Source organism: Anabrus simplex, chromosome 4 (genome assembly GCF_040414725.1).
Source record: "Anabrus simplex isolate iqAnaSimp1 chromosome 4, ASM4041472v1, whole genome shotgun sequence".
In the NCBI taxonomy this organism is placed as follows: Eukaryota; Metazoa; Arthropoda; class Insecta; order Orthoptera; family Tettigoniidae; genus Anabrus; species Anabrus simplex.
Genome location: NC_090268.1, coordinates 277776238 through 277802001, shown reverse-complemented (window position 1 = coordinate 277802001; position 25764 = coordinate 277776238). Strand labels below are relative to the sequence as shown.

General features: G+C 41.2%; 1 protein-coding gene across 1 annotated transcript in view; it reads left to right on the top strand.

The window, feature by feature from the left end:
- Wnt2 (Wnt oncogene analog 2) overlaps positions 1 to 25764 on the top strand; it is a 1072327-nt gene that overhangs the window by 528127 nt on the left and 518436 nt on the right. The gene's annotated exons all lie outside the window — the stretch shown is intronic.

Genomic DNA, 25764 nt, shown 5'->3' with positions numbered 1-25764 from the left:
TAAAGCTTCAGACTCTGGGTCGGGGGATACAAGTGGGGAGGATGACCAGTATCTCTCCCAGGCGTCCTCTCCTGCTATGCTGAACAGGGGCCTAGCAGGGGGATGGAAAGATTGGAAGGGATAGATAAGGAAGAGGGAAGGAAGCGGGCGTGGCCTTAAGTTAGACACCATCCCGGTATTTGCCTGGAGGAGAAGTGGGAAACCATAGAAAACCAGTTCCAGGATGGCTGAGGTAGGAATAGAACACACCTCTACTCAGTTGACCTCCCGAGGCTGAGTGGACACCGTTCCAGCCCTCGTACCACTTTTCAAATTTCATGGCAGAGCCGGGAATCGAACCCAGGCCTCCGGGGGTGGCAGCTAATCACACTAACCACTACACCATAGAGGCGGTGTAAGAACTCTTACTGGACAAAATTCTGGCGTCTTCGCAAACCGAAATAGTAGTTAGTGGAACGTAAAGCCAATAACATGCATATTATTAATATCCAGATTACCATTTTGCGAATGTGAGCAAGCTCTAGTAGAATAGAAGCGCTAGTGAATGGTGAATAGTACCTATCACCAGAGCTGGGTGTGGAGTTTAAGTATCCAACACAGTAGCTACAAATGAAGGGTTGGCACAAATATCAATCGTTCTGTCCTACCACTCGGTCATTGATATCTTTTTTCTACTTTCAAGAAAGTTATTATGGATACCGCACATGTTTGAAGTTCTCAGGACCGACAATAACATTAGTTAATTCTTCATGTTTTAGCACATTTAGACCCCTCTTTAGTTGAAAGTGGAAATATGCTCACTTTCTCAACCATATTGTATACATAATTTCTGATACCAATGCAAATTTAGTAAGAAACGTGATCAAATATATTGCAAGTGGCTTCAACACATCATTTTATTTTTTTACTTATTTATTTATTTATTTATTTATTTATTTATTTATTTATTTATTTATTTATTTATTTATTTATTTATTTATTTATTTATTTATTTATTTATTTATTTATTTATTTATTTATGTGACTTTAGCAGTGGCGAAGTTAGGGCTCGTAGCCCCCTCTTACACTTAACCACGTGAATTACAATTTAATTCATATTGTATATAAAAGAGATGTACTATTCTATTCTAAAATCAAGGATAAATATCCTAATTAAAACACCTGGAGAACATATAAAGAAGAATGAAAGCTAAGCTCAGCAAATATAACAGCAAATGAAATGTGATTACAAATGGTACGATTGCCTAAGTAAGTGTCAAAAATGCTCAAGGTAACTTCCGAGCTACCAAGTACTGAACAAGACAATGAGCAAAGTGCTATTGGTCAGTTGAGAAAGCTTGCTAGTGACTGTAAGGAAATCATGCTTATGGTTTACTGCAGCAAATAACCAAACAGTTCGGACTGAATTGTGCTTCTCAGGCCGGAAATACTTAGCTGTCGTTAAACATGCTTGTTCCAATGTTTATGACATGATAGTAATACGATGTTTGTCACCAAATTATGTAAAAAGGGTGTCTATATATTTGACTTTCCGGTCGCTTCGAAGTTTAACTGCTTCTGTAGTTCTACGTTGTCTTGTATCTCTATCAATGTGTGAGAAACGTCGGTTCTGAAGCCGAAGGAAAGCGGTGACTAATCTCGAAACTATTTAGATTGAGTACGATACCTCTACGTATAGTTTATCATCGTCCAGGAAGCATCTAATTGAATACATAACTTCTCCATACCTTAAGGACAGCTTGGAGAACATTACTCGACCCGTAGCTTGACTGGAAAATTGGCTAATGTTATTTTGGATTTAACAACGCAGTGGGTGGAACGAACAGGAGGAAGGAAGGTTATTGAGCAACAGTCTAGCAGATGACAGTCATTAAATTCTGATATCCAGGAATCTGGGTAATGTTTTATGTCATGGCTGCTCATTTTCTACAATAAATCTCAACCTCCAAGGTTTAATTGCTCGTGATCCAACCTCAATCATTATTCTACTACATCCGCCTGTATTCTGTTTCTGTAAATAAGAGCATCATATTTTACAGAGAAACATCACAGTTCAAGGTAGAGAATCTCAAGAATAGCAGTAGGCGTGACCCTTTGGAATCCAGCATTATGTTTTGGCCTTCAATCCCGTATCTATTAGCGAAACGCAACGTGTGCATTTCATAACATAGCAATTATTGCCGACAAGTAAGGCTTAATTCAGAGTGCAAACCATCAAACCATAATGAAGGAGAGATCAGAGTCCATGGTAAGCGTGATTTCGCAGACATCAACATGCTCTTATTTCTGATATTTTTTTGGTGTAAGATTTGCGAGTACGATTATTACCCACGTAGAATGAAGTAGGTGTGTAGCAAATTACTGCTAAGTAAATTCATTAAATATCATTTAACTGTTATCTACCTCTTTCTTATCATCGTTCCTGTAAAATTTAAGTAAAAATTATGGTCCATTATGTTAAGAAAGTGACGAACAGCGTTTAGGGGAACTAGTAGGGATTGTTTTGATGTAAACTTTCTAAAATCATATAACCACTTAAAGGCAAAGTTTAGTAAAACCTTCGTGTATTTGCCAAGAGATATCTATAAAAATGTGTCCCTTCCTTATGGTTGTGCTTGTACTTCAGGACTTCATTTTCTGGCGATCACTCCTAGTGTCAGGATATGCAGACACGATTCTATTACAAGGAAATCTACGGGCATCGCTACTATCATAGGACGTTAAGAGTTCAGTCACTCAGTTGCTGAACACTGCCAGTGTTGAAAGGTGTTCCATCGTGGTACAGTAGATCTTTTACCGGGCGAGTTGGTTAGGAGCGCGCGGCTGTGAGCTTGTCGGTAGCCCTGAAGATGGTTTTCCGTGGTTTCCAATTTTCACACCAGGCAAACCTTAATTAAGGCTACGGCCGCTTCCTTTCGACTCCTAGGCGTTTCCTATCCCATCGTCGCCATAGGACCTATCTGTGTCGGTGCGACGTTAAGCCAGTAGCAAAAAACAAAATAGATCATTTACTATTAAAATACAGTAAAGAAGTTGTCCATCGCTTGGTGATTAGAGCACCTTTACCAAAGGATGCCCCGCGGAAAAACAGTGTGCTGAGAAATTGCCTGGCTGGCCACGAAAAAATAATACACTGAGAAAAAACGAACACATAAAAACAGGCATTATATTAGATATTTTGCTAACATTATTCATTTACCTTAGAGAACTGCGAAGGTAATAGAAACTAAGCAAAGGTTCTGTGACTATTTACTATGGTCATCTGACGAGAAGTCGCGTGGATGAGGGATAAGGGGTGTGAGGCTGCGCATGTGCCAGTCTCATGTCTCGAGGCCTGACAATAAACATCTGTTCCGTCCGCGGTGTGACTTTCGAACTGAGGTACTGTTGTGATGTTTCGAAGTGGTAGGGGAATTCTGCTTTAGTTACACATTTACTGTGATTACTGCATAATGAACAGTTTAATAATGAGCATGCATCTGTTTCAGAGAGCTCGCACTCTCTATCATGACTAATGTTTGTAGCATAGTGTAGTATCTGTTTCCGAGAGCTCGCACTCTCTATCACGACTAATGTTTGTAGCATAGTGTAGTATCTGTTTCCGAGAGCTCGCACTCTCTATCACGACTAATGTTTGTAGCATAGTGTAGTATCTGTTTCCGAGAGCTCGCACTCTCTATCACGACTAATGTTTGTAGCATAGTGTAGTATCTGTTTCCGAGAGCTCGCACTCTCTATCACGACTAATGTTTGTAGCATAGTGTAGTATCTGTTTCAGAAAGCTCGCACTCTCTATCACGACTAATGTTTGTAGCATAGTGTAGTATCTGTTTCAGAGAGCTCGCACTCTCTATCACGACTAATGTTTGTAGCATAGTGTAGTATCTGTTTCAGAGAGCTCGCACTCTCTATCACGACTAATGTTTGTAGCATAGTGTAGTATCTGTTTCAGAAAGCTCGCACTCTCTATCACGACTAATGTTTGTAGCATATTGTAGTATCCGTTACTCGTGCCGTACTTGCAAGCTGCCGCGACTTCTCTTGTTTCATTTCCGTGGGCAATGTGGGACTGTTTACTTTTGCAATTGTTCAATGCAGGAAAGAATTGCGGATTGAAACAGCCATAATTCTTAATCTACAAAAATAAATCATATTCCTTTTCTTATTTTAATATTGGCCACTGCAGAAAATCCCTGTTCGCACAGGTATGTTGTTGAAAGCTGAAGTAGTATGCAAAGAATATGAATGATCGACATGCTTCTGGAGCGTTCCAGTGGTTTATATACTTTCTGTTCGAGTTCGTTATTTACCGGACTGTTCCCTAGCAGTCTGGATATACCACAATATTCCACAAGGCGAAGCAGTGTTCCATGAATGAAAAAGAATTAACTGAGAACCTCTGGATTATAGTATCAGAACAAACCAGCCTTCTTATTATTTCAAAGGGTTAATTTACGAAGAATAGCAGATCCTTAAGAGTTTATAGTAGCGTTCTTATGTCAGCAAATCTCAAGGAAAAACTGTTGTGTGGTAACCATTACCGCAATCTGACGGCAGGTATTTGAACTTTTAAGAGAGGTTGAATAACCGAAGCAGGTATTACGAGACGTGAAACTATTGCAAGTGGTCTAGACCTTACCTGGTTGAGTAGAATTACTGACCTGCGGTTAGGTGAGGAGTGTAGAACAAAATGACATGGCGATACTCTATGTATTACAAAAAGATTACTGCAGTAGATTGATCGTCTTGAGAATTTTCAGGTTTCCGTCGATATATAAAAGGATGCGTGAAAGTGCGTATGGTAATCTGGAACTCAGGCGAGGTGGAACCCTGTCGAAGCGAAAGTTAATCATTTCCTCAGGTGCTAAATTTCCCAGAATTGGTAAATATAACTGTGTCTTAGCGAAATATTGCCGAAAGCTTACAAGTATTGCAACCATGTCTCTTTTAATATACAGCTACTATTATAAAATTATCGCATTACCGTTAATAATAATAATAATAATAATAATAATAATAATCAAAGGGTAATTCAGTTCACATACATTGGGGGCACCATAACGGACAAACTGGGATCTCAAAAGGAGATCAGACGCTGTATTGAGATTACCAGACATTCTTTCCAAAATACGAAGACATTCTTTTGTGAGGATAGCACTACTCTATTGAACTTTTATCCCATAACATTAATAACATAGGCTGATTTAAATAATTTGCACCCGCTGAACATGAAAATGACAGTGAAAAGTTCGTAACACGTTACTTTTTTGTGTTATGGAATTTACTTGATAAAATACCAAACCCCATGGCACTACAGCCCTTGAAGGACCTTGGCCTACCAAGCGACCGCTGCTCAGCCCGAAGGCATGCAGATTACGAGGTGTCGTGTGGTCAGCACGACGAATCCTCTCGGCCGTTATTGTTGGCTTTCTAGACCGGGGCCGCTATCTCACCGTCAGATAGCTCCTCAATTCTAATCACGTAGGCTGAGTGGACCTCGAACTAGCCCTCAGGTCCAGGTAAAAATCCCTAACCTGGCCGGGAATCGAACCCGGGGCCTCCGGGTGATGAATGTACTTGATACATTAAATAAATTAGGATTTCTGATCTTTTAAATGTTACTTTGTTCTCATTTTTGTATAAAAATTTTCAAACCGGGAGAGTTGGCCATGCGGTTAGGAGCGGGCAGCTGTGAGCTTGCATCCGGGAGATAGCGGGTTCGAACCCCACTGTTGGCAGCCCTGAAGATGGTTTTTCGTGGTTTCCAATTTTTACACCAGTGAAGTCCACGGCCGCTTCCTTCCCATGCCTAGGCCTTTCCTATCCCATCGTCGCCATAAGACCTACCTGTGTCGATGCGACGTAAAGCAAATAGGAAAAAAAGAAAATATTCAAAGGTAGCTTAGATGTGATAGAACTGGTATAATAATAATTGACCATCTATTAAGACATGAAAACTACTTTTCATGCAATAAAATAGAGAAAAATACCTTATTTTTGTCTCTTATGTGAACTGGAATCTTCTCTTTGTAAAACCCAGCAATAATCGCCCATCTTACTTGATACCGTTTCTCCCTTGTAGCAATGTCTTGCTGAAATCTCTCTCCCTGCTCATCACTTACAGCCCCCAAGTTCTCAGGAGGGAAGTCCAAATGTGAATGTAAGAAGTGGATCTTCAGTGGCATACGTCGGCCCATTTTTTTTGTAGTTTCTTCGTAACGTCTTTATTAACTGACTACAATTTTCTTCCCTTTGATTCCATAAAAATCCTTTGACAACAGATTCAAAATATTTCCATGCTCGTAATTCCTTAGGGTTAAGTCTGTTCACAAAAATGCTGTCCTTCAAAAGTTTTTTAATTTGTGGACCGACAAATATGCCTTCTATTAATTTAGCATCACTGATTTTAGGGAACAAATTCTTTAAGTATAGAAAGGCTCTCCACTCTTATCTATAACTTTCACAAAAACTGTAAGTAGCCCTAGTTTTATATGCAGAGGCGGAAGAAGTACTTTTTCACGTTGGAGGATATTTAATATTATGTTCACCAGGAATATAACCTTTTCTGATAGGCCAGTCCTTCACCACATAATGCTGTGCTGTTGCTCGAGTGTCCCACACACATAAAAAACAACAAAACTTAGTAAACACTCTTTGTAATCCAAGCAACAAAACTATTACTTTTAAATCCCAACTAATTGACAGCGATATTCATTATAATTTACTGCATTCAAAATTAGTGACATGTTTTCATAAGTTTCTCTCATAGCGCATGCATGAGCAACTGAAATGGAAGGTTTTGTATTGACATTGTGTAATAAAACTGCTCTTAAGCTTAGTTTTGATGAATCGATGTACAGTCTCAGTTCTTCTGGATTGTATTCAGTATCTAATGCATCCATGAGCCCGATCACATTTTGAATGCTATTGGCTTAACGTCGCACTGACACAGATAGGCCTTATGGCGACGATGGGACAGGGGAGGAAGAGGCCGTGGCCTTAATTAAGGTACAGCTTCAGCATTTGCCTGGTGTGAAAATGGGAAACCGCGGAAAACCATCTTTAAGGCTGTCGAGAGTGGGGTTCGAACCCACTATCTCCCGAATACTGGATACTGACCGCACTTAAGCGACTGCAGCTATCGAACTCGATGATCACATTTTTGCACGCACGAACAGAATTTTTCATTGCAAAATAAGTAGCTTGTCATTTCGTTCTCCGAACACTGAAATCTTGGTATCTATTGCTAATAAGTTCCATTCTTGTACTCTAGAACCTAATAGTTCAGCATGTTGCTTGGAAAGACCTAAATCCCTAACTAGATCATTAAGTTCTGCCTGTCGTATCAGATGAGGTGTTTTGTGATGTTCGGGAATGTAGGTAGGATCAGCGGAATTTAAAAGGTACTCTGAGGATTCTGATTCTTCGTGTTTCTCTGGAATGACACAATCTTCCGTACTGGGGGGAGGGATAGGGACGGGAAGCGCTGGACAATCTGGCACGGGTCTTGTGGTTGATGGCAGATTAGGATACACAATGTTACCTTTAGTTTTCCTTGAAAATCCCTCTGTTTTTGGTAATACAGGAGTAACAATTTTCCAGATGTCTAGTAGGTTGTCGCCAAATCATTGGAACCGCTAAAGACATATTGTTATTTTTCCCCCGCAACCACTCTGTTAACTTCACGTAACACGTTACACAACGCACGTGTGGTGTCCAATTTTTAGCTCGATCACCTACTTTACAGCCAAAATACAAGTAATATGCTTTCTTTGTCAATTGTCTGTAATTGACCGACGTTGTGATTTCAAAGTTACTTCCCCAAAAACATAGCAGAAAGTATTTGGAGAATTTTTACTTGAACGACGATTACAATCCATTTAACACTACCGCAGAGTAATTAGTACTGCTCACAACACTTCCACACTCAGAACTAAACGTTTCTTGTCTCATAATACAACAGCAAGCAATCGTATTTTCACAATACAACGGTAAACAACCATTTTTTCTTTTCATTAGAAGGTTATAGCCGGATGTGCCTACCCTCCGTGCAGACGCATAATAAGGGTAATAAAACAATAAACAACTGCGAAGGGTAACACTCATTCATGCCACAAAAAAGAAAGTATGTTTCAAATGGTACTTTAAAATAATGGAAATTATACGTATTTGCGTAAAACAATCTATATTAATGAACCTCTTTTTATACGATTCGCTAACTAAGAAATATGACGTGAAAGCCATTTTCCACGGCCATATTCATAATCAGGACATACAAATGACCTATATATAGTTTTTCTTGTCCATGTTATGAAAACCTTGTTGAGTAGTGTAATCTAAACAAACTCACGAGTGGAACCCGTCAGGTGTAATAACCCGATTTTCCAGAAACTTAGCTCAGCGAAAGAGGGGCCGAATTAAACGAACACACTGGTCACTGGACCGTTTCCGAGAAAATGACATCTATTTTTCACTACACGCACTAAACAAGGACAATTGATATCCACAACTTCAGAGGACAGTGCTTGTGTACGGCTAAGGCAGTAATGTGGTTTACACCAGAGGTATGTCACTGAATTCATACTATCCGTGACTGGAATTAACGGTGCACGAGTATGACTACGTTCCTGAAATTGTGGTTATTTAGTTAGTGCTATAAACATGTACATAATTAACCCTCGTAATGCCAACTTCAGACCCACGTTCTCTATCTACATCATACATATGTAAATGGTCATTGAAAATATGAACATATGATTTGTCTGTTGTAAATTCGCGTGCCTTATTATTCTGGTATTTCCCATAAAAGTAAAACTTAAAAGAACGAAAATACATCGGGGTGGCCACAGAGTATCCCCTCGGTTGATAATTCGTGCAACAAAAATTATATACTGGGTGTGAAATTGACGTGAACCGGGCGAGTTGGCCGTGCGGTTAAGGGAGCACAGCTGTAATCCTGCATCCGGGAGATAGTGGGTTCGAACCCCCCTATCGGCAGCACTTAAGATGGTTTTCCGTGGTTTCCCATTTTCACGCCATGCAAAAGCTGGGGCTGTACCTTAAATAAGGCCACGGCCGCTTCCTTTCCACTCCTGGCCCTTTCCTATCCCATCGTCGCCCTAAGACCTATAGCCTACGTGTCGGTAAGACGTAAAGCAAGTTGTAAAACATTCGACGTGATTGTTGAAAAATATCAAATGATAAGTTTTTGTTCTTATATTTCCGTTGAAAGTACTCCTAAAAGGCAGAAATACTTTGAGCTGCCCGTTTGGTCATTCACGTGGCTAAATATTACGTGTGGGTTTCTGCCTATCTACTGATTTCTGTGTGTGTTGAATTGTTGAAAAATGATTGTACACATTGATCTTGTAAATAATGTAACCAATCGCCAGTTACTGAACATATTTGGTAATTATAATATGACTCTACCTGGCTGTCTGCTGGTCAATTTCGACGTTTAGGTTTACTCCAGACTTACTAGATGGCAGAGTTTAGCGGGTCTCTCTTGGGCGTCTTCTGCTGCGTTAATTAATGAATTTTGTCGGATAAACACCAAATGTGTCGGCAGAAATATTGTTCTTGCCGACATGGAATTCAAAGGACGTTTTACCGCCTTTCAAAAATCCGACGACCTCCGCCGGGTTATTTTTAGGTCAGTACTCTGCCACTGATCAACAGAGGGTTTGGTAGTGGTTACAAAATATCACCCTGTTGCGTTGGTACCGCATGTTAATTGAAATAGCTTAGAATAGCAAGGGTTCCTTTCTTGAGGAAATTAACGTTTTTTCTTAGTGTTCATAAATGTTATTGTTTTGACGTCCCTCAAACTACTTGTATCATTTTCTGGGAAGTCGGGGTGCCGGAAATACTTCCCCGCATGAGTTCCTCTTGGTTCAACTCCTTGGCTGAATGGTCAGCGCAGTGTCCTTCGCTAACACCTCTGAGTGCGTGTGTGTGTTCGTCTTCATACACATCTTCGTTTACAAACAACACGTCAGACTACCATCCAACACAGAAACACACAGAAGTGAATACAACGTTAGTTGGCAGAGTAATATTAAATCTGGATTAAATTCTAAACCTTTTCGTGGGGGAGTATACGACAATGTAAGAGTTACTTCGGATAGCACCGGGCGAGTTGGCCGTGCGCGTGGAGGCGCGCGGCTGTGAACTTGCATCCGGGAGATAGTAGGTTCGAATCCCACTATCGGCAGCCCTGAAGATGGTTTTCCGTGGTTTCCCATTTTCACACCAGGCAAATGCTGGGGCTGTACCTTAATTAAGGCCACGGCCGCTTCCTTCCAACTCCTAGGCCTTTCCTATCCCATCGTCGCCATAAGACCTATCTGTGTCGGTGCGACGTAAAGCCCCTAGCAAAAAAAAAAAACCTTCGGATAGCGACATAAAGTGTTGAGCATCCCTACACATAGAGTTTGAGTAAGGTAGGGCATCCGGCCGTAAAGTTGGGCTGAATCTATACTAAATACCGACCAAAGGTAACTGGTAGGAGGCCATGAATAATAATAATAATAATAATAATAATAATAATAATAATAATTTCTACGTGATGTCTAGCACTGAACTACAAGCTTGATAAATTAGAAATATTAGAAAGAAATAAGGAAAATATTAGATCCTCTAAGAATTGCCGAGTTTTGGAAATTAAGAAGTAACAATTAAATTTACCAGAACGTAGAAAACATATCAGAAACAATAAGAAAAAGGAGATTGCTATTTCTTGGACACCGAACACAGCTGTTAGTCGACAATAGACTAACTCAACGAATCTTCAAGTACCTTTGGGAAAAGAAATCAACTACCACCTGGATTCAAGAAGTCAAGAAAGACTGGAAAGGAACAACATACGAAAAGAAGAATTATTGGAAAGAAAGATTTTTACGAAGAAAGTGTTACAAATGGAAGGATTCCAAGGGAGGAAGGAAAAGAAAACAGGCACAAAGTGGACTGAAGACAGGAAAAAAGAAACATAGTGAAAAATTGAAAGAATACTGGAAGAAAAGGAAAGAACAGCTAAGGAGGAACAATTGAAATTGTAACGTGGTCCTTAGAAGGCCGGAACGCAAGAAGAAGAATTTCTACGTGCAGATGAATCTACCGATACTAGGCTGGCATGGTGGAGCATCTTCAAATACCACCGCACTGAACCGGGATCCAAACCACCACTCAGCACTTTGTCATTTAAAACACTCAGTCCGACTTATTAGTTGTATCTTAAGGCAGTTAAAACAAAGCATTGTCGTACAAGCCTTGGATGCCCTCGCCACCAAGTTCTATATCCGACTGTCGTTACCCCAGGATTAATCTGGTAATCATTTTTGGTGTAGGATGAGAGAACTTCAGTGCCATGTGCCTTTCTTGATTGCAATAGCATTAATGAAATACACAGAAGAACATCAAGTTTGTTTTTTACAATAACGTGAACGATCAGAAAGAGTATACCTCTGATTCACGATTTACTGGTTCATAAAATCAAATGGTTTACACATCTCAATTCTGAAATACGAAGCAACTAAAGCTGGTCAGGCGAACGCAGAACACAGCTGTTAGGCGAAGCTCCATTGTGTTGTTTATGGTAGCCATCAGTCTGACGGATTGCAGGACGTTCCTTTGAACTAACAGGTTGCTTGTCAGCCTTCCAGAATTCCACGACTTCTGACTTTTTTTCTCGTTCACATTCCAATGTTAATGTGCAGGAAATTTTCTCGTTTCCCTTCCACCTCTCGTCCCAATTTCTTTTAAAACAGCATAAAAAGAACAAAACGGAGGAAAGAAAATAAAGAAAGCGAGCAAGCGATTATTACGAACTTTCCACGTGGTGGTTTTTATAACCACTGTGGGCGTGGCCATGAAGTATTCAGTTCCTTCATTATGTATTAAAATTACTTTCCAATTACAGTGTATTATAGTTGTGTTGATGATATAATGCAGCTAAAGCATTATAATCGAGGCCAACTTTTAAAAGTAATTTTCACCTCTCAGTAACACGCACATTTAAATACGCCAAAAGTTTGTGGTTCTTCTCCTTTTGTTGTTGTTGGCGTTGTTCCTCTTCACCTTCTTTGGTTGAACTCACCATATTATCATAGGCCTTACCAAATTAGAAAGTTACTATAGCTTTACCACTAATAAAAGCTTTTAAGATTTATAATGAACATAAAATTAATACAGATAATACTCAATGTAATGATGTCATTCATAGGAGAGGAACATTTAATTGATCTAAATCCCGCCGAGTATTTCAATGCCCTTCAGGTATAAGCAGGTACTCTCAATAGTCTACTGAATTAATTATTCAACCATAATCAGATGATAAAGTGGTCCTCGACATCTGCATAATTAACAAAAAACGTTTAATCCGATCAATCTAATTCTAAATAAGGTGAACTATTCTGTAATTAAACCGTTACATGTCAACGGTAATCAGATGACTACCACTATGCTACTGAATGTATTGCCTTATTATTTAACTCGTAGTCACATGTTGAAAGTCCATATGTCATGACAACAAAACTAATCTTCAGTTATTTTTTTTTTTTGCTAGTTGCTTTACGTCGCATCGACACAGATAGGTCTTATGGCGACGATGGGACAGGGAAAGGCTGGGAGTGGGAAGGAAGCGGCCGTGGCCTTAATTAAGGTACAGCCCCAGCATTTGCCTGGTGTGAAAATGGGAAACCACGGAAAACCATATTCAGGGCTGCCGACAGTGGGGTTCGAACCTACTATCTCCCAAATACTGGATACTGGCCGCACTTAAGCGACTGCAGCTATCGAGCTCGGTCTTCAGTGAATTAAGAACAGCAATTCTATTATCAGAATTCAGTTGGACTCATCAAAAGAATATGACAACTTTATTGCTTGAATAAATCCACGTATTTAAGTATATCTATGCTTCCCTCCTCGATTTCTCCGTGAAGTTTTTAATCCCATTTCGGAAATTGTTTAGCTTCGTTCACAATTTCTATTTTCTACTCCAAAGGAATGTAATCATAATACCGGGCATTAAAAAAAAAATTCTGAGGTACATCGCTCTCAGAACCATCCGAAATATACAGTGTTAGTATCATCGAAGATGAGAAATAGGATTTTGTAGGGGTTCCGCCCACTGAGTTTTCTTCTTCCTGACATTTCCCGCGACTGACTTTTCATACAAGTAGATTTCCTACTCTTCCTCTTTTAAAACCGCAATAGCTTCAAAAACATAGAATAGTACTATTACTGAAATATTTTCATTCCTCCCTTGACGGTGGAGGCGGGCCTCTTATATGGTGATGCCGCCTTTGAGGCCCGGAGATTTGTTACGGTGAAGGAGATGCTCGGAGAAGGTGGCTGTGGCCTATACTAGCAATGTCACAGTCTATCCAGATCCATGGAGGTACCCCACTTGCTTGTCTGACAAGGCAGGGAACAGAAGCTTCGTCAAACAATCTCTGACTGCTATCCAAGTGTATTCCAACCGGCCGCGTTGCTCGAGGATAAGCAGCGAGCAGCCGACGGTTTTCATTGTGGAATACGCACGGATAGTTTGGGTGAAGTGGCAACTGTCGTAAATTTGCAGCAGGACAGAAGCATTTGCTGGCACCTTAGGTGTAAAGGCGGCGCATCAGATTCAGCAGGCAGGCTAGCAATGGGGCTTGTACGAAAAGCTCCCGTTGCCAACCTAACCCCGCTGTGGTGGATGCCGTTCAGTTTCGCAAGGACGCACAGTGTGTCAAATCCCATATCTAGGTGGAAAAAATTCACTGCCGCAAATCACAGCGAAACCTGGCTCATTCGATAGTGAACAAACCATATGGTGATCTTCGGTCTTCCTTTCCTCTTTCTGGTGCGTACGAGGGAGGGGACAGGTGCTGAAATGTCTTCCTGGCAGTTATCAGCTCAGTTGATAGGAGGTTGTCGGAGTGAACCGAACGTTGTGTTTCTAGTGAGTTCAACGAGGTGTTCTCTTCTTTGGCTCATGGAATAGTCAAAAGAGATATGTGTTCTCACTTGTATGCGTAATACAAGCGTTCTCTACTAAATAAATTATTTACAATGCGTTGTAAAATGAAGCGGTTGTAGAAAATTAAATGGTTTTTAGATTTTGCTGGAAAGACTTTGAGTGCCTCATAGTGTCACTTTACTTTAAACGTCATTTGATGCGAAATTTATTATAGATTCAGGATCTGTAGAGGTTTGGTTGCGCACGAATGTGCATGATGGTTCATTTTCTTATTTTCAGTGACTATGTGGGCGTTGCCGCGAGAAGAATTTTTCTACGCCTGGCGGTCGTGTCGTAAACGGGGGAGTTCAGAAGTCATATTTCAAAATGTTATGAATAAATTTCAGCCTACAGCTCTTACTGACACTCAGGCTCAGGAGCTAAGAAACAAAATTAACTTGATATCCCATAATATTAACAGAAAATGGGATAGCACAGGAAGAAGAGAACAACGATTCCGGGAAAAATTCGGTTATTGGTTATTTTTTTATTTTTTTTATTTTTTGCTAGTTGCTTTACGTCGCACTGACACAGATAGGTCTTATTGCGACGATGGGACAGGAAAGGGCTAGGAGTGGGAAGGAAGCGGCCGTGGCCTTAATTAAGGTACAGCCCCAGCATTTACCTGGTGTGAAAATGGGAAACCACGGAAAACCATCTTCAGGGCTGCCGACAGTGGGGTTCGAACCCACTATCTCCAGAATACTGGATACTGGCCGCACTTAAGCGACTGCAGCTATCGAGCTCGGTGGTTATTGGTTAAATGGGATGGATTTCATCGTGTTAAGTGAACAAGACGACAATGATCCACCGTATGACCCGAAAACAAGTTGTGTCCCTAACAAATCCGACCGTCACCCTAAGAAATTTAAGGACTGTTCCATGAAGACGAAGAAGCAAAAAGTTTGTAATATTACCAAATTGCGTAGTTTGGAGGAAGTCGCGTTTGCTTCTGAAAATTCTTTTCGATCAAACGGGAAAAGAGATGCAGCAAACATCATGAAAGAGATTTATTCCTCCCCAACATGAAACACAAAAATTAAGCTCTATTTTCTCACAAAAGGGAGCAGGACAAGCGTCCATTTACACCGGAGGAAGCGTTAGCATTATACGTTGACACAAAGTCTACCTCGTACGGTTATAAATTAATGAGGAAACGTCCCATGGATTTAGGGCATTTTACTTACCGCTCATATTACGCTTTAAAGAAAGCTAAAGCTGTGTATTATCCTGCGGAGACTATTAGCGATACCTCAGCTACTGAAAAGTTACAGGAAATATTAGATCTAACGGTAAAATGCTTAGCTGACACCTTGCCTGTGCAAAGTACTCACTCCTGTGTCACCCTTATCAGCAAATGGGGATGTGACGGAAGTTCAGTTCACAGTTTGTACAAACAAAGATTTAAGGACCAATGTAACAAACATGAGTATTATTTTTTAATCTGTTTCGTACCTTTAAAACTGCACCTGATTGATGCCAATAAAACTGTCATTTGGACAAATCCCAGGCCTTCATCAAAGCGTTATTGCCGGCCAATAACATTTCGTTTTGAGAAGGAAACATATGAAATGGTCAAACGTGAAGTTGAGTTCATTGAAAACCAAATAAAAGAGCTGATGCCATCTTTGGCTGTAAATTGGACTGTAGTTCACAGCTTTCTGCAAACCACGTTAGTTGGAAATATCTTCAATATTTTGACATATACCCCCAGGCTCTCAAATTTGCTATATTTGTGGTGCAAAGCCAAGCGAAATGAACTCACTTATGTCTAGAAGTGTTAATGTCAATAACTACGTATATGGTTCAACTACATTATATTCATGGATAAAAATATTCGAATATCTAGAAAACATTGGTTACAGAATGAATGTATTGTAGGTTCGTTCACAAATCAGGGGAGAATTTGAACAAAGAAACAACAAATTCAGCAATATTTTACTGTAAACGAATACTGGGCTTGACAGTTGACGTTTCTCAGCCAAGAGTTGGCACTTCTAATGACGGCAATACGGCCAGAAAATGTTTTTATGAAGCTGAAAATGTGCTGAAACAACGGGCGTCGATGAAGGCTTAATAAAAAGATTTCATGTATTACTAGCTGCTCCTTCTTCTGGCTCTGTAATTAATGTGATAAAATTCAAAGAATTTGCGGCGCAAACTGCGGCTTTGTATGTTAACTATATCCATGTTATTATATGCCCGTAACTGTGCATAAAATTTTAGTACACAGCAATCAAGTAATTGAACATTTTTTTGTGCCAATAGGAACTTTATCCGAAGAAGGTCAAGAAGCTAGAAATAAAGATTGTCGGAGGTTTCGTGAAATTCATACTCGAAAATGTAGCAGGGATTCTACGAATAAAGACTTGCTTAACATGTTGTTGATTACATCACATCCCTTAATAAACAAGTACCGAACAATGCCACGTAAAACTCCTGGTAATCTGCCTATGGAATCTATTGAGTTACTTAATGACGACCAAGATACTTTCACATCAAATGAAGAAGACCAATATAGCAATGACTACGATGCTCTGGACTCTACAGACGAATCAGGAGACGAATGAACATCAGGCATGTTGTTATTATTAACGGGATGAGATTGATGAGACAATTACTTGTAAATAATATGATCCTTCACGTCTTTTATGAAATGGTTTTTGAGTGTAATCATGACATTTTAAATGTGGAAATATAATATATATATAATATTGTTTTAGTGTGTAAGGTGTGTTGACTAAAACCACGTCATTAACAGGACTGGAAAATTGAATTTTTAAATAGAGAAATATTGTTGTCATGATTTTGACGAATAAATTTTTATTTAAAAAAATAAATGTGTTTTTGTGCGTATTTCGTTCTGTGTTTAATACCAATTTAAATACGTTTTCAATCTGGAAAAATTTACATAAAGTGCCTTCGTCTATTCCCTCAAACAAGGCGTAACAAGAATGCTGGACTGAAATTCTCATTGTTATTAATATTTTATCCAGTTTTAAATAGTATGTTTACCACTGTCATAAACTATAATATACACACCCAAATCGTGATTTTTACTCCCATAAATGGACTATTCTTTTGTTGCTTTCGGTCATTTTTTAAACCTCCCCATGCCTCTCACCCCTATATATTTACCCCCAAAGATCGTACACTTTAGACGATGCCAGACATGAATTCAGCGACCTAGAAAACGGTATATTACCAACTTTAAATAGGATCCCAGCACTATTAACGACGTTCTTAAATTTTTCCACATAGAATTGGGATTCGACACACTCTGGGACGCTTTGTCATGCTGATCCATATGCTGCACTGCCGTAGTCTAACCTGGGTATGATATGTGCCCTGTAAAATCGTAGGAGCACCGTGCAATCACCCCCCCCCCCCCATTAGTACTGCTAAAGAACTTCAAAATATTCAACTTCCTAATAGATTGCACTTTTAACTGCCGCACATGTAGCTCACACGATAATTTGCTATCGAAAAGAGCCCAAGGAATCGGTAAGTGTCAACTACAGGAAGAGTTAAATTTCCTAAATAAAGTTGGGGATGCGTGTGAAGATTGCGCTTTCGGCAAAAGTGCATAGCAGAGGTCTTTGCGGTTGAAAACCGAAAGCTGTTTCCTAGAGTCCACTGTTCCTCTCCTAATAGCTTGCTGTAACTGTCCCGCTGCGACTGTCACGTTATGCGAGCTATAATGCAGAACAAAATCCTCATATAGTGACAGTATTACTGCTGAACTAGCAGCAGTGATAATACCGTTTATGGAAATCGCAAATAGAACCGATTCCGGTGGGAGTCCATTTTCTTGAACGTGGTATTGCGAATATTCCCTCCCTACTCGGACAGGGAATACACTAAAAGACAAAAAAATCGCAATAAATACCGGCAAATTACCTCGGAATGTCCATTGATGCAGAACTGAAAGGATACCGTATCGCCATGTGGTGTCATAGGCCTTGTCTAGGTCAAAGGAAACAGCTACCAAATGCTGTTTGCGGAGAAATGAATCCTGGATAGAACTCTCCAGGCGCAGCAAGTGGTCAGTGGTCGAGCGAGTGGCTCGAAAACCACATTGGTACCCGGAAAGAAGTCCTTGTTCCTCCTGACACCATGCAAGTCGGCGATTTACCATCCCCTCAAATAGCTTACAGAAACAGGTAGTAAGACAAATAGGTATGTAACTTCGTACATACTCAGGATTTTTGTCAGGCTTAAGGACAGGAATGACAACGCCCTCTCGTCACTGTGACGGAATTTCCCCCCTCCAACCAGATTTGGTTGAACACACGAAGGAGATACACAACAGACTATCCTCACTAAGGTGTTTCAACATCTGGTCATGGACATTGTCACGTCCAAGAGACGTGTCTTTGCAAAGCGCCAAGGCGCTATGGAGTTCCCACTCCGTAAAAACACGTTATAGTCCCCTGAAGCCTCAGTGGCAAAACTTAGGTGATGACGTTCTGCCGCCCGCTACAGAGCGAGGAAATCACGATGGTAATTCCCGGAGTCAGACATATCCGCGAAATGACTGGCTAGATGGTTAGCAATCGAGAGTGGTTCAGTGACGATACTGCCTGCAACGAAAATTCCCCGTACAGATGATGATCCTTGGATACCCAAAATACGTTGAAGTTTAGTCGACACTTAAGATAACAAGTTATATGACATCATAGACGACACGTATCTCTCCCATGAATCATTCTTACTATGTCGGATAAGAACTCACGCCTTAGCACTGAGTTTCTTAAATGTTACCAAGGTGGCCACAGTAAGCTTTCTACGATAGCGTTTATGAGCGCGACGGCGTTCGTTGATAGCTGCTGCAAATTCTTTGTTCCACCAAGGAACGATTTTTCGGCGAGGAGTCCCTGAAGACGATGGAATGGACTCGTCAGCAGCAGCAAGAATAACTTGTGTTATGTAATTGTTTTTGCATTCTATGCTCCGCCTGGTCACGTCGTTAAAGACAGCTAGTGATGTGAACTTTGGCCAATCAGCATGTTTAAGAATCCATCGAGGGGGAGCCTGTTTCAACAAAGTAAGAACAATGGGAAAATTGTCACTGTCACAGAGATCATCGTGTACCAGTGTTCGGCTGCATAGACTTACGTCTATGTGCATAACGTACACTGAAATGAGTTGGTTCACCTGTGTTCAAAATACATAAATCCACCCCTCTTACTAATGTTTCCAACTCCCTTCCCTGGGGCAAGGCGTTTTAGAGCCCCATGTATGGTGATGGGCGTCAAATTCGCCCAATAGGAGAAAGGGAGTTGGAAGCTGATCTATAAGATCAGTTACATCATTATATTAAGAGGCTGGCCTGGTGGAAAATAAACATTACACAATGTTACTACGATAGGCAGCGGAACGGGAACTGATACAGCCTCCAGCAGAGTTCTTAGTGGAACCTCTTCGCTATAGGTATCAGAATGGACAAAAATGCCAACGCCACCGGAATATCGGTTAGTATAAAGTCGTCCTGTGGTGTATAGTCTGAAATTTCTCAAGACCGTACGATGACCAGGTCTGAGATTAGTTTCCTGAATGCAGACTATACTCGTCGTATACTCATTAATTAGCTGGCGTAGCTCAGAAAGATGCCTTTCATATCTGTTACAGTTCCACTATAACAGTGACATAGTGTGGACTAAAAGAGGGAGTGTCAGTTAATGAGCGACAAAATGCTCTTAAACCTAAACACTATCGGTATCAGCATTTACATCTAAAGATGACAACTCGAAGACCTTCCCATCATCAGCAGACGGTGGGACTGACGCCCAGAACTTCGACGTATTGTGGGGGGGCGGGTTTTCGTCCTACGAGGGGAGTGCGCAGCTTTTGAAGCAGGCGTACCTGCTGGCACTGATTCACACCCTCCAGATGGAAGGCATGATTTCTCCTTCGCAGGAGAAGTGCGGGAGCGCCTGGTAAGGGCGTTCAGTTTCTCCGCTTTCGTTTCTTATTTAGACGGGCTGAGAGATATTTTCCCAGCCCTGGTCAACTATGCCGCCTCCGCAGGCATGGGAAAGGCGTTCACCAACCTCTTTGTGGTGGGGGACTTGGCCTTCCACCCCCCCCCCCCCCTGCTGCGCCGACTTAAGAGTCCCAGCCGGCACAGATTTATTTGTGGTCGAAGGTGGTGTGGATTTCCCCCCTCCTCCTCTTCGAGCTTTCAGTCTTTGCGGCTTCGCTGGCAGGAGCAACAACCGCCTTGGGCTCAGCGATTGCAACAGGTTTAGAAGACATAAACGACGAACTTGGAAGACTATGTGCTATCTTCGTGTAGTCTAATGCCTTGGCGGGTGCATTCATAGAATTGAACTTACGGTGCGCTTCCTGGTAGGAAAGATCATCCAGGGTCTTGATCTCCTGGATCATCTTCTCACCGAGATATGCTGGACAGTTCCGATATCGGGGCGATGACGACCAAGGCAGTTAGTGCACCTGTAAGGTGTTGTGTACACTTCCGCGCCTTGAGCTCCTCTGCCAGATCCACCACATAGAGACTGATTCGATCAACGGGATACCATGTGCCCGAACCTCTGGCATTGATAGCAGCGCATGGGAAGCGGGATGTTCGGCCACACATCGCAGCGGTAAGTTGTTGCCTTGACTTTTTATGGTAACACAGTTTGAAGGAGATAATGAGCGCACCCGTGGCAACGTCCTCGCCGTTGACTTTGCGCGTAATTCGCTGGACGTGTGTCACGCCAGTGTGCTTCATGTCTTCCATCAACTCATTATCAGTGTTCAAGATGAAATCGCGGTGGAAGATAACTCCAAGAACAAGATTAAAGGTTTTGTGTTCTCCCACATTGACGGGAATATCGCCAAAGTGGTCGCACTTGAGCAACTGATTAGCCTGCACGGCAATGCGCGTCTTAACAACAAACTACCGTTGCGCATTTTCTTCAGATCTTCCAGTTCGCCGTAGACACCTTCTTTGTGCCTAATAAACAAAATAGACTTTACCAGCTTGAAGTCACTCCCATCAGTTCTGGTAGCAACCAGAAACCTAGGGAATCTGGATCCCATTTTTCACGCTGCAGTTGTTCCCAGGGGTTGAATCCCTCAAGGAATCACAAGGTAAAGATTTCGGTGGGAGGTCAGCTTGGGCTTGTGCATGACGATTCGAAGTCATGCCCGAAATCATCCTCCCCGAATGCCACCCACTGCGATCAGGGGCCTCTGTAGCCGAACCTGGTCGTAGACGGTATTGGCCGGGGTCCGATGTTGGACGATGCCTTATACAGAATGACTGAGGCAATGAGCACAACAACTCCCTTCTTCCAATCACCCACAATAGCATATACCCAATAACGCGTACAGAGTACTGAACATGGAGAAAAATTAAAAACAATTAATAATATGTCCTTTTGGCATTCGGCTGCGCGGGGACCTGTGTTGTCAGGCGGATACTTCTGCACGGGTACATGACGCTCCCGCCCGCAAGATCCCTGGATGGTCACAAGTGGGCACACGTAAGAGGCCCATCTCCGAGCAGCACGCACATCAAGAATTTTGAATCGGTCTACAACTAACCCTCAAATATCTATAAAAAGTAAAGTGGGGACTAATGGCCACATGACCCTTTTAGTCGCCTTCTACGACAGGCAGGTATTACCTGTGAATATATTCACCCCCTTCTTCCAAAGGGGGTCCAACACATTGTACAAATCCGCAATCCATGTACATGCCTAGGTCGCCCGTCTTAGTCGCCTCTTGCGATATGCAGGAAATACCACGGGTGTATTCTTCTTCTGCGTCCCCTACCTGCAGGAGTAAACTAATACTGTATATATAATAAATAATAAGCTAGTGTGTTTCTCTTACAGCTACAGTATAATGAAACAGTATTCTATAGGTTTTCTTACTGAAATGCTCTTAAAGCTATCTAACTAATCTTCGGACACACACGCATTCTTACTTCGACCATTCACTCAGCTATCCTCATCAGGTAGTTTCGGCAGATGACCTTAAATCTTGATAACGAGCTAGTATTTTTCTGACCTGAGCTGGCAGGGAATTTCATAATCTGCCACCGCTTACCACAAATGATCTATTAACTTTATTTGTGCAGGGCACAGGGTTAGAAAGAAGGGAATTCTGCCACTGATCTACCAATTAACATTTTTATATAAATGAAATTCGTGCAGAAAAATGAAACAGGCACGGTAACTTGTACTGTTTTCTATTTCAACGCAATATTCCGTCTCTTTTTTGTTTGTAATTTGTTCTTGCATTCTTTCTATAAGGATATTTCATATGTCTTGTATAATGCCTCATTTTCAAGTACTACTTCTCTTCTTCAGTTGTAGATCAGATTTTACCTTACCGAGCAAGTTGGCTCTGTGGGTTGGGTCACGTAGTTGGCAGCTTGCATTCGGGAGATAGTGTGTTTGAACCCCACTGACAGCAGCCCTGAAGATTGTTTTCCACAGTTTCCCCATTTTCAGCAAATTCTGGGGTTGTGCCCTAATCAAGGCCATTGTTGCTTCCTTTCCACTCTTAGCTCTTTCCTATCCCAACGTCTTTGCGACGCAAACTTTATCATTATTTTCAAATAAAAAACCTTCAAAATCAAATTAGCCTTAACGTCGATATGAAAGGTCTGTATTAAAAGTAAACTAAATATGGAGAACAGCGTTTATGGCAATCATTATCAGCTATAACATTCCGCAGGCAGCTGTTATTACAGTACTTGACAGACCATAAGCAAGGCATTCTCTTCCTAGACAACTGTACAGCTGCTTGTTTGCAAATCCAATATGTAATAACACACTGGATAGGATTTATTACAGCAGACCTAATTCCCAGTGATTTTCCATCACAGTAATTTGTCCTTCTATGTACTTTGCATGCAGATACGTACTAGCTATGACATTGCAGTGCTTGTTAGAACCTATTATAGTGATTAGCCGAGCTGAAGTCGTTTGTGAAGGCAAACTTAGTCGATCCCGACCTTTCTCTGATTCATTTGTCCGATGCGCGGTTTTAACATGAACTTTCATTACTCAGACGGTACATCTGTTGGATGTCCGTGGTTCGATCTTCAGGAAATTAGACCTTATGTAACACAAGTCGCTTTGAGAAGATATAATTTCCCAACTTTCTCAATCAAAACTCAGCCATAGATCGTCCAAAAGAGGTCTGTTTCTCTGCCATCTGGTAGAACGAAACCGAACCTGAAACTGAAATCCAGGCAGCTTTTTATTCATCAAATCAAAATGCTTGCATATGTTAACTGTGGTCGTATGATTACTATGCAATGATAAGGATGTTGCTGGTTTTACCTTCTACAAACTACTTTTACATATTTCGGAGGTACCGAGGTGACGATATTTTGTCCCTTCGCATTTCATTCCAGTGGCGTTAAATCTACCGAGAGCACGATCAAATTGCAAAAGATTGATCCAGGATCAAACCTTCCAACTAGGTTCAGAAAGGCAGTGCAATACGATCTGAGTCACTCATGTCCAGCAAGCACTAATTCTTTTGATATGTCCAAAATATCAAAAATAAGTAGAATTTTGGTAACATTTCTGTCATTATTTGGACTTAAGAGCAAGTAAGCTTGTTTCATGCGAGTGTTGATATTGAGATCTTACTAACCACTGGAAATCCAATTTTACGTGGATGACTGATCATTTCAAAAATCACATACATTGAACGGTATTCTTACAGCGGCCGACTTACGTACTCAGAAACCAATAACAATGTCACTCCGCTATCACACCCGCAATTTAGAGTTAGTTTTACTAACACCTTCCAAAATAACAGTTAAATTTTGATCAGTTGCAATCTTCAATTGATAGCGCTGATATTGTCCAAACTTACAACTGTTTATTTACATCTTGACTTTCATATAATTCAGTTGAAATTGAACACAGCTCCATAAGTAATTCACTTGGTAGAGCCTGACAAATTAGTTAATACATTGGAATCCAGTAACATTATTTTTATAATACTATAAGAATAATTTTAGCCGGCCCCGTGGTGTAGGGGTAGCGTGCCTGCCGCTTATCTGGAGGCCCCGGGTTCTATTCTCGGCCAAGTCAGGGATTTTTACTTGGACCTGAGGGCTGGTTCGAGGTCGACTCAGCCTACGCGATTAGAATTGAGGAGCTATATGACGGTGAGATAGTGGCCCCGGTCTCAAAAGCCAAGAATAATGGCCGAGAGGATTCGTCGTGCTGACCACACGACACCTCGTAATTTTCAGGCCTTCGGGCTGAGCAGTGGTCACTTGGTAGGCCAAGGCCCTTCAAGGGCTGTAGTGCCATGGGGTTTGGGTGTGGTTTATAAGAATAATTTTTCCATTTCTTTCGGTTAAATATCCACCTAAGGATTCGAGAAGGATATTGTGATTAAAGGAACTATTTCTTCTTAATCTTCCGGTTTTCACACATCTGTGGGATCGTGAGTCGAATTGCGTCGCATGTGTGGCTCTTGTCGTGTTCTACGGCTGGATGTCCTCCCTGATGCCAACCCTATATGAAGGGATGTAATCACTGTGGTGTTTCTATGGTGGTTGGTAGTGTAGTGTTTCGTCTGATTATGAAGTTCAAAGTGTTGGGATAAACACAAACATCCAGTTCCCAGGCCAGAATAATTAATCGGACGCGATTAAAATCCCTGACACGGCCGAGAATGGAACCCGGAACCCTCTGAACCAAAGGCCTCAACGCTGACAATTCAGTCGGACTGTTTTAAGGAACTATAGGTGAGTAAATTCGAATGCTATTTTCCTTCATCATAAATTATCAGTACTGAGGGCATTATTTTACACTCGATTCCTATACTCCTGCAGTACTTAATTAGTGTATTGTTTAACAGATGAAACGGTGTAAAGTGCCACGTTATTCTTTTCTCTTCACTTTTGAAACTTAAAACATGTTTCTTTTTCATGAATATCATGGCAATGTTTACTGAAATTTCGTTTACATTGGACAAGTGTTGTACTCTGAGTTACTAGGCCACGGTCAGATTTTCATGAATGTTGTCATTTTTCCTACTTTGCAGCTGGTCTTGTCAAAACAAATTCAATGGCAAGGAAAAAGGCTACAGCTTTTATAAAGTCTGCCATTTAGTAAGTTACATTGAAACGCAGCCTTTGCTGGCGACCCATTGTGTTTTCTGTTCACTATGTTTTTTGGGATGGGTGGAATAAATTTATTACATTCACTGATCTGTCTCAGTTCCATCTTTGACTCAGACAAAATGGAAGTGACTGTGGTATGAGCATTGCTATTATTGCCTTCCTTATACAGCCAGTTCCTGTAAAGAATGGTGCGAAAGTGTTACGCATAGATGTGAACTTTCCATTGGGCTTGGTAGATTGATATGTAATAGCAGCTTCTGGCTAGGCAAGGAAAACAACGGGAAACCGCATCACTCCTCATTTCCCTAGTGTACCTCTTCAGTGACGCCAAGGCCATCTGTGGAAGCTGACGGTGGAACTGTTGGTGTTCCAGTCAGCCTTTGGGTTGTGGAGTCAAATGTAGCTTACACTTCGAAACAGGCAGCAGCCGGTCTTCGTACGATTTCTGTAAAATTTTGGACTGAGCAGTGAATACTCGCCCGTGCATCTGTTTAAGAGGAAGTCAAACATTTTCATACGACACACGGCCACCTGTAGGGTGCGGTAGCTAAAACGTGGACCATCCTCAAAATTGCGGGCCTGAGGGGCTCAGATGCTAGAATCTAAGTTGACAAGTTCGATTCCGGCTGAGTCCAGTGGCATTTGAAGG